Here is a 7580-nt window from a genome sequence, read left to right as displayed (position 1 = left end):
CCTATGTAAAAACAAACAAACAAAAACCCCAATGAAACCAACCTCCTTTCCTACTTACTCCTTCTCTCTGGCCAATCTGTTCAGGTCTTAGCCTCTGACTTACTTTCAGGTGACATAGATAAGGAACACGTCAGGGATCAAAACCAGAATGCCTCTCTTGGAACTTGAAAGTTACAGTAATGGTGGTGCCTTTCTGTTGGGACGAACCTTTCACTTTGGTTCCTATCTCTTGAGTCTTGAGTGGAGGAGTGGTTGCTCTATGGTAGGATGGGAAGGCACTGTTATTTGTATAGTAAAAATGAGTAAGTGAGTGCAGGAGAAGTCGTTAGAAGTCCAAGGTTGTATACTTCCTAATGATGAAATCATAACCTGTTGCAAAGCTACCTGACTCCCCACTCCATATCTCCTTTGAACTACATTTTTCCAAGATAATGAAAGCAAATGAGGCTAAAACAAGGACAGAAGAAATTCATCCATTTCTGGGGAATGAGTTGTTGTTCTGGCATCTAGGAGGAGAGGGCTGCACGGCCTACACTTCCTGCTTGTTTGGGAGACAGACCTTCCATCCTCAGAAGGAGAGTGGGCTCTGCTCATCCACCACGGGAGCTGATTCACTGCAAGCCCGACTGTTTGATCAGGAAGAATGGCGTGGGTGGTCGTGTCCCAGACAGAAGACACTTGGCCAGATGGAGACGCGCCTGTACACTTGGATCTGCTGCAGACTTGGATCTGCTCAGCGTGTTTCCGGATCCTGAGGCTGCTCTCTTGATTGAACACACTGTCACACTGCCGAGGTGGTGGCAGCCTGGAGCCCTGAGTTGCAGGAGTTCTTGGATCCCTGAAGTAGGGACATGGTGAAGGGTGACCAGAGGCCATAGCCAATTGTGTTGAGAAACACAGAAGACCTTGCTTGGACGAAGAGATTTGGACAGCGAGAACAGTGGGCAATGATGCTATTTATACAACACCCATCTGGTGAGTATTCTGGGTGCTTCCTCAGGCACACACTGAAACACAGCAGCTTCTCAGGCTAAGGACTCTGTCTGCCAGTGATGAGCAGCCTAGAAGAGTATGCTGTCCAGAAGTACCTAACTATCTGGAGGGCCATCTGTCACAGACCTCTTTTTCTTCCTCATAATGTCCATCCTTGTCACCTAGCTCTGCGCTAGGTGATTCTGATATCCAAAGCGATCTTGCTGAATAGCTGTCTGCAGTCAGTACACACATGAGATGGTACCCACGAAGATGAAGGAACTTACTCAAGGGGCCTGGGATACTCTGGCTAGCTGAGCCAACTAAAGTCTCTGCCAGCTTTACATAGGTGGTAGGCGCTGTGCTTCTGATCTCACAGCCCAGGCAGGTTCGTGCTGTGCCTCATACTCTTTGCCTTTGTCCTCTTTTCTTCCTGGAGGGAAAAATATCCTAAAAGTCATCTTCCCAGAGAGCCAAGAAGACTGCTGCTCTCATTGGCTCACACAGAGTTGCTATGTCGCTTCAGTTCCCTGGAATTTGCAGGCAAATGCTACCCTCTTGGTTTTGGCAAAGCTAGAAGCACATGCCATATTTACAATGGCTGACTAGAGTATTGAGAAATGGGCCCACCTCCTCCTGCCACCTCCAACTTCCTCTACTCTCTTTCTGTCTATCCACTCTTCCTTTGAGTACATCCGGGCCTGGCCCACAGCTACACAGCCACAGCCAAAGGAACAACACATCTAGCTCTTCTGTGCTTCTTTGGAAGTCCTGTGGGAGTCTGTCAGGGTGTGGTGGAAACACCTAAAATGTTGTCTGTCAAAGTTAGCCTGGTACCCTGCCAGTGGTAAAAAGAAAATAGGGTCAGTAAGTACAAGATCTCAGGGCTCTTTGAAAGCTTTTCTCCAAGCTAATGGAGGGGAGAATATTGGAGATCTCAGACCTAGCTAAATCTGGAGGGATCCCAGAAAATTCAGCACAATTTAGCTTTTCTGTAAGCAAACAGGAAGCGAAGCTAGGAACAAATACAGAGGGGAGAAACAAATAGAGGCATCCATCATTTCCTGCCTTCTTAGAGGGGACGAGTCTCTCCTGTGTACAGTGCTCTGGAGTAGACAGAGGGACAATGTAGTTAGTTCAGACTTCTCATGGAACAGGCTGTGACTCTGCAAATTGTTTCTCTTTCTGGGCCTAAAAAACATTCCTTGACATTCTAAATTCCTACCCAGGTCTTTTGTGATAGCCAATTTTAACTGTCAAATTGATTAGATTGAAAAATGTCAAGGACACTAAAAGGTACATCTTTGGGTGTGTCCACAAAGATATTTCCAGGGCAGACCCTCCCCTCCCCACCTTAAATGTATGGGCACCTTCATGTGTGTGGACTTGTGATTGAATAAGTAGGAGAGTGGGACAAAATGATGAGTGCTGGCATTACCTGGTCTTGCTTCCGAACCCATTAAGATTCAGTCCATCAAGAGGAATCCCAGGTCTCTGTTCCCTCATGGGTAGAAATAACCTCTTTAGTTATGAACCAAAAGGAATCTTTCTCCCATTTCATTGTTTCTCTCAGGTGCTTTATCTCAAGAAAGAGAAAAGAAGTAGAGACACACACTACAGACCAGTGCATTCTTGCCCCATAATTCTTAGTTAACAATAGCGGGGCCCAGTGCATAGTCCTGTGAGGTGAAAGTGGCAGAGTGTCTGTGTCTGCAGGTTTCCCCTCTACTTCCATGCAGGATCTGAGGTGAAAAGCCTCACAGATTTCCACTCCACCATTAGACCTCTGTTTTCTTAGAACACAAATGTGGATTAAGAAGAGCATCGTTGGCCATTGATCGCTTTGAGCCATCAGCACCGATAAGTGGGCTAAGTAGGTGAGTGGATGGTGGTACAAGAGAAGAAGGAGGGGAAGGAGAGAATAGGTGAGGAGGTAGAAGATGAACTGCTATGCGTGTGTGCAAAGTCTTCAGTCAAGTCTCTCAGCAGGACCAGCTTGCATCACGAAGAAGAATTACATTATTTAGTGGAGTTTGTGCACTAAAGTAGTAATGACTGTCAAGGGAGAGAGTGCTAGTTCTGGATCTACCACTAACTGACACATACCTTCCCATTTTCTGGCCTTCTACAAAATGAGGGATGTATAATGTCTTTGCAATGATTGTCTTGTACAGGAGTGTTCTGTTTATTTCTGCTGGTACCATGCAGAAAAACACGTAACTACTTAGTATGCTTAGGTTGGTTGAAGAGAGAATTAAAGAAGGAAAGAAACAATGAAAGAAGGGAGGGAGGGAAGGAGAAAGAAGGGAAGGAAGGAATCAGTAGTTTCTGAAGAACAGCATAGGGAAGGTGAATATAAAAGATGCTAAGGAGAAGGAGAGAAAAGCAAAGAAGAAACCAAGGCCTGAGACAAAAGAGAAGCATGAAACCAGAGAGGCAGATCACTGTGCCACTTGGATGCGTTTCTAGGCAGCTGCCACCCTGCTACCCCTGGCACAGATTCCCATCCCCATAGTGATATGGTGTGGTGACTTCCTGTGAGGAGAAGCTCCTGTGACTGGAGCTGATCACATGCACTGCCTGTCTTTCTGCACACTCACTGCTGTCTCTGTAGAACACTGGAAGTAGAATAATTAACACTTGTTCTCTTGCCAGTGATGTACCAGAAGAAATGGGCCCTGGAACCTATGGCTGACTGATGGATCGCTGACCTGCTGTGCTCCCTGAGGGCTCACCCATGCATCCCCACTTCTTGGCAACATAGAAGAACATGGAAGCATTCTGGAAGTGGGTTCTCTAAGCATGGGTCTCATAAACAAACAAACAAACAAACAGAACAAAGAGATCAAATGAATCCAGGAGCAAAGCTCTTTCAGCATCATCATCGATGGATGAACCTCTTTCCCAATGAATGAGTTTCAGCATCACACTAAGTCAATGTAAACCCCCTGGCACTTCTTCACATAAAAGATTTTAAATTTTCTGATCCTCCTTTATTTTTACAAACAAGAGATGATGGTTGCAATATTGCTGAAGTATAATGAGAGTGAGAGGCTTATCCTGTGCTTATTTCTTAGGGTCTGCTCCCTGATCCCAGCAGATTGTCAGCAAATGCTGGTTCAATGCATTCCAAGACACACATTACTAGACCATCATCAGTTTTAATTGAATAAAAAAGGCTGGGCTAGGGAAACAGTTCAGTTAGAAAGGCAAGCTTGAGGAACTAAAACAGATTCCTAGGTGCCATATAAAATAATCCCACCATGATGGCATTCTCCTATTATCCTGCTGCTGAGAGACAGAGTCATGCATTGATCCCTATGGTCAACCTAGCCTTCTTGGCAATTCTAGGCCAATGAGAAAGCCTGGCTCATTGACAAAGTAGGTGGTGCCTGAGGACAACCAATGTTTTCTCCTGGCCTCTGAACATATGTGTGTGTACATGTGTGAACATGAACACACACACACATATGTATGTATATGTATATGTATATGTGTATGTGTATGTGTATGTGTATGTGTATGTGTATATGTATATGTATATGTATATGTATATGTATATGTATATGTATATATATACAAGTTTTATATACCAGTCAGAAAGAAGTAGAAACAACCAGCATCAGGAAGTTGCCATGACATTGGTTCAATGAGGGCAGCAAAGGTCTTCCTCTTTACCTTCTATTTTCTATTAACTTGTGCTCACTTAGCTTTGATGCTAGCTCAGCTGGGCAAATTTCCTTCCTCTAGAGCAGTGATTCTCAATCTGTGGGTCACAATCCCTTTGGGGTCGAGGGTCAGATATTTTGCATTACAATTCATAGCAGTAACAAAATTACAGTTATGAAGTAGAAGCAGAACTAATTTTATGGTTGGGAGTCACCACAACATGAGGAACTGTATTACCAGGTTGCAGCATTAGGTCCATTGAGAACCTCTGCTCTAGAGAGATGCTTGTGGGGGAACTATGGTACCCTTGGCATTGTTATGTATAGCTTTTGCTGTAAATCTTTGAGCTTCAGCCTAATCATCTTAAAGTGGAGTTTTTACTCTCTTCTGCACAACTTCTGTTTCCTCCCTCAAACTTGGAAAAGTATTTTTGTATTCTTCTATTTCCTGCCTTTTCTTACCACGTTTTCTAAGGAGAATCAGCTGTTCATACCATCTGGTCATAGTCTTATGGCTTAAAGCAGAATGTTTGGTGATACAAAATGGGGTGATTTTCACTGCAGGTACACAGCCACAGATGAAGAAACTTCCAGACTCCTTATGTCATCTTGCTGAGTTAAGTTGCTACTGAGTGAATGGCAGTTGATTGCAGGGCTTGCCATAGGACTATTGACATAGATGTAAACACATCTACAGTTACTCAGGCAGACAGCATGAAACAAACCAGAAGTAAGAGAGGTCAAACTTCTAATTCCATCTTTATTACTAACTTGCTGGGTGGTGGTCAAATAATTACATAATTCTATAAAGCAGACTGTATTATTCTAATTTATAGACAACAAGTCTGAGGTATGGCATTGCTAGTCTTTGCTCTGTTCACCACATGATTATTGTCTTGGGCAGAAAATGGTCACATTTATTTCTGCTGGTCTCCAACTCCAAGCTTAGGTTTGAAGGGAAGGCCATTCGCATGGTTGTATTTTAGTCAATGTTATTGTGATTTGGATGTGAAATGTCCCCCACAGGATCATATATTCCCCATGTGAGTAGTGCTGTTATGAAGATTGTAGAGCCTTTTAGACACAAGGATTAGGCTCGTAGGGGTGGAGCTAGGTGGTGATAACCTGGACTTGGGTTAAACCTAAGATCTCTACTTTCTGATCCACCAAGATTTGCAAAAGATTCACACCCCTGCTTCTAGAGACAGGAGGTAAATTCACCACTCCTACCTTGCCAGACCTGGTAAATTCTACTCCCTGAACCATGAGACAGTGACTCCTTCCTGTGAGTCACAACTACACTGTGGAGAGATACTGAAGAACTCTATTAGGTAACCTGTATATGAAGAACTTCTCAAGAGTTAGCCACTAAATGGGAGGTTTACAAGATAAGAGGTAATTAGGGGAAGAGCCTGGGGATGTTAATTGTGGAAGTGGGATTTGCAGGCAAAGGCTGTGAGTTTAGTGTTCGAAGAGAAGGAGTACAGTATCATGTATTCATGGTTGAACATTCATGGAAGAGGGAGAGGGAGATATCAACAAAATTGCAAGTGTCTGTGTGGGCTTTATAGACAAACTAAAATGAAGGAATATTGGGAGGTGACTATCTCCTGACTGTGAATAATATTTCTATTTTCCAGAGACGGTGTTAAGAAAAGATTTGTAGGAATCAGAGGAAAACAGAAAACTGCTTAAGGAATGAAGCATAAGAATAGATTAGGGATAACAAGCTTGGGTGAGGTCAGTACAGACTGAAGATTGGGAAGGTTCTAGTTGTATCTCAAACAGACTCATACAGGCTCATCAATGTGCGGGATAGCATCCTTCTAACAATCTCAGTGGTGAAATTTTAAAAGTTGGAAACAGTAGCTAAAAGGTGGCCTGAAGAAGCAGAAGCATGGAAGAGGAGACAGAGGAGGTACTGAACGAGGAAAAGGAATGAGTAACTGTGTCAAAAGACACTGAGTGATCCAACCCAGTCAAGAGCAGGGGAAAGGAGGGGGTTCAATGAAGGAGTGGGCATGAGGATTGAGGGATATTTCCTACTGAGTTAGTGTGTGCTGTAGAAGGCCAGTCAATGTGTGAACCATGAGAAAGGTGTTGACCAAGAGGAAGCAGGTGGGCTGCTGGACATCTCATTCTATACAATGCAAGACTTGGGATCTATCCTCAGAACCCACACAGAAAGGGAAAAATGGTAGGAGAAAATCCAGGGATGGCAGTACTCATCTGTAATCATAGCACTGGAGAGATGAACAGTGGCGGATCCCTAGGGTCACAGGATCTCAGTTTAGCCTTCCTAAATAGCTCTAGTCTACTGAGAGACCCTGTCTCAAAAGAAGGAAGAAGGAAGAAGAAGGAAGAAGGAACTTGGTAGATAATGACACTCTTTTAACTTCCATATGTAAACACATATAGTAAGAGAGACAGACACACAGGCCCGCGTGCGCGCGCACGCACACGCACACACACACACACACACACACACACACACACACACACACACACACACACACACACGGAGCTGCTGTGAGTAGATTGGATGGGTGCATGGATGGATGGATAGTCTCCTTACAGGGAAGTCCCCCTCTCAGATCGTTGATTCAGTTCTTCCCAGGAATCCTTCAGCTGAAGTACCCAAGCCTCCTCCACTGCCTTCCTTTGTGAGAAGCTCCTATTGTTTGAAGTAACAGTTCAGGGTTGGGTGTTGGAACAAAGCTCACTGAGGAACTGTTTGCTCTCAAGTGTTGGCGAAATGGGAGTATCACACACTTCCTGGATCTTTTTAGCTTCAAGAGCACATCAGTGAACCCCCAGCATCCTAATGAGTTACAGGCTCCTGAGATTATGTGAAAAGTGCGTAATGAAAGAATCTGAGTTGAAGTGATTTATGACCAGCGAATAGCTAGAGACAGTTTCAAATCCCCCTAGGGATCTGCA

General features: G+C 44.1%; 1 long non-coding RNA gene across 1 annotated transcript; it reads left to right on the top strand.

The window, feature by feature from the left end:
- The first annotated feature begins 775 nt into the window (after positions 1-775).
- Positions 776-3955, top strand: LOC120103518 (uncharacterized). The gene is made up of 2 exons (XR_015622919.1): positions 776-975; positions 3628-3955. It is a non-coding gene; the product is annotated as an uncharacterized LOC120103518 (long non-coding RNA).
- Positions 3956-7580: the final 3625 nt, after the last annotated feature.

The sequence above is a fragment of the Rattus norvegicus genome, chromosome 6, assembly GCF_021556685.1.
Source record: "Rattus norvegicus strain SHRSP/BbbUtx chromosome 6, alternate assembly SHRSP_T2T, whole genome shotgun sequence".
Classification (NCBI taxonomy): domain Eukaryota; kingdom Metazoa; phylum Chordata; class Mammalia; order Rodentia; family Muridae; genus Rattus; species Rattus norvegicus.
Note: the sequence above shows the minus strand (reverse complement) of the source record. Positions and strands in the feature narration are given on the sequence as shown.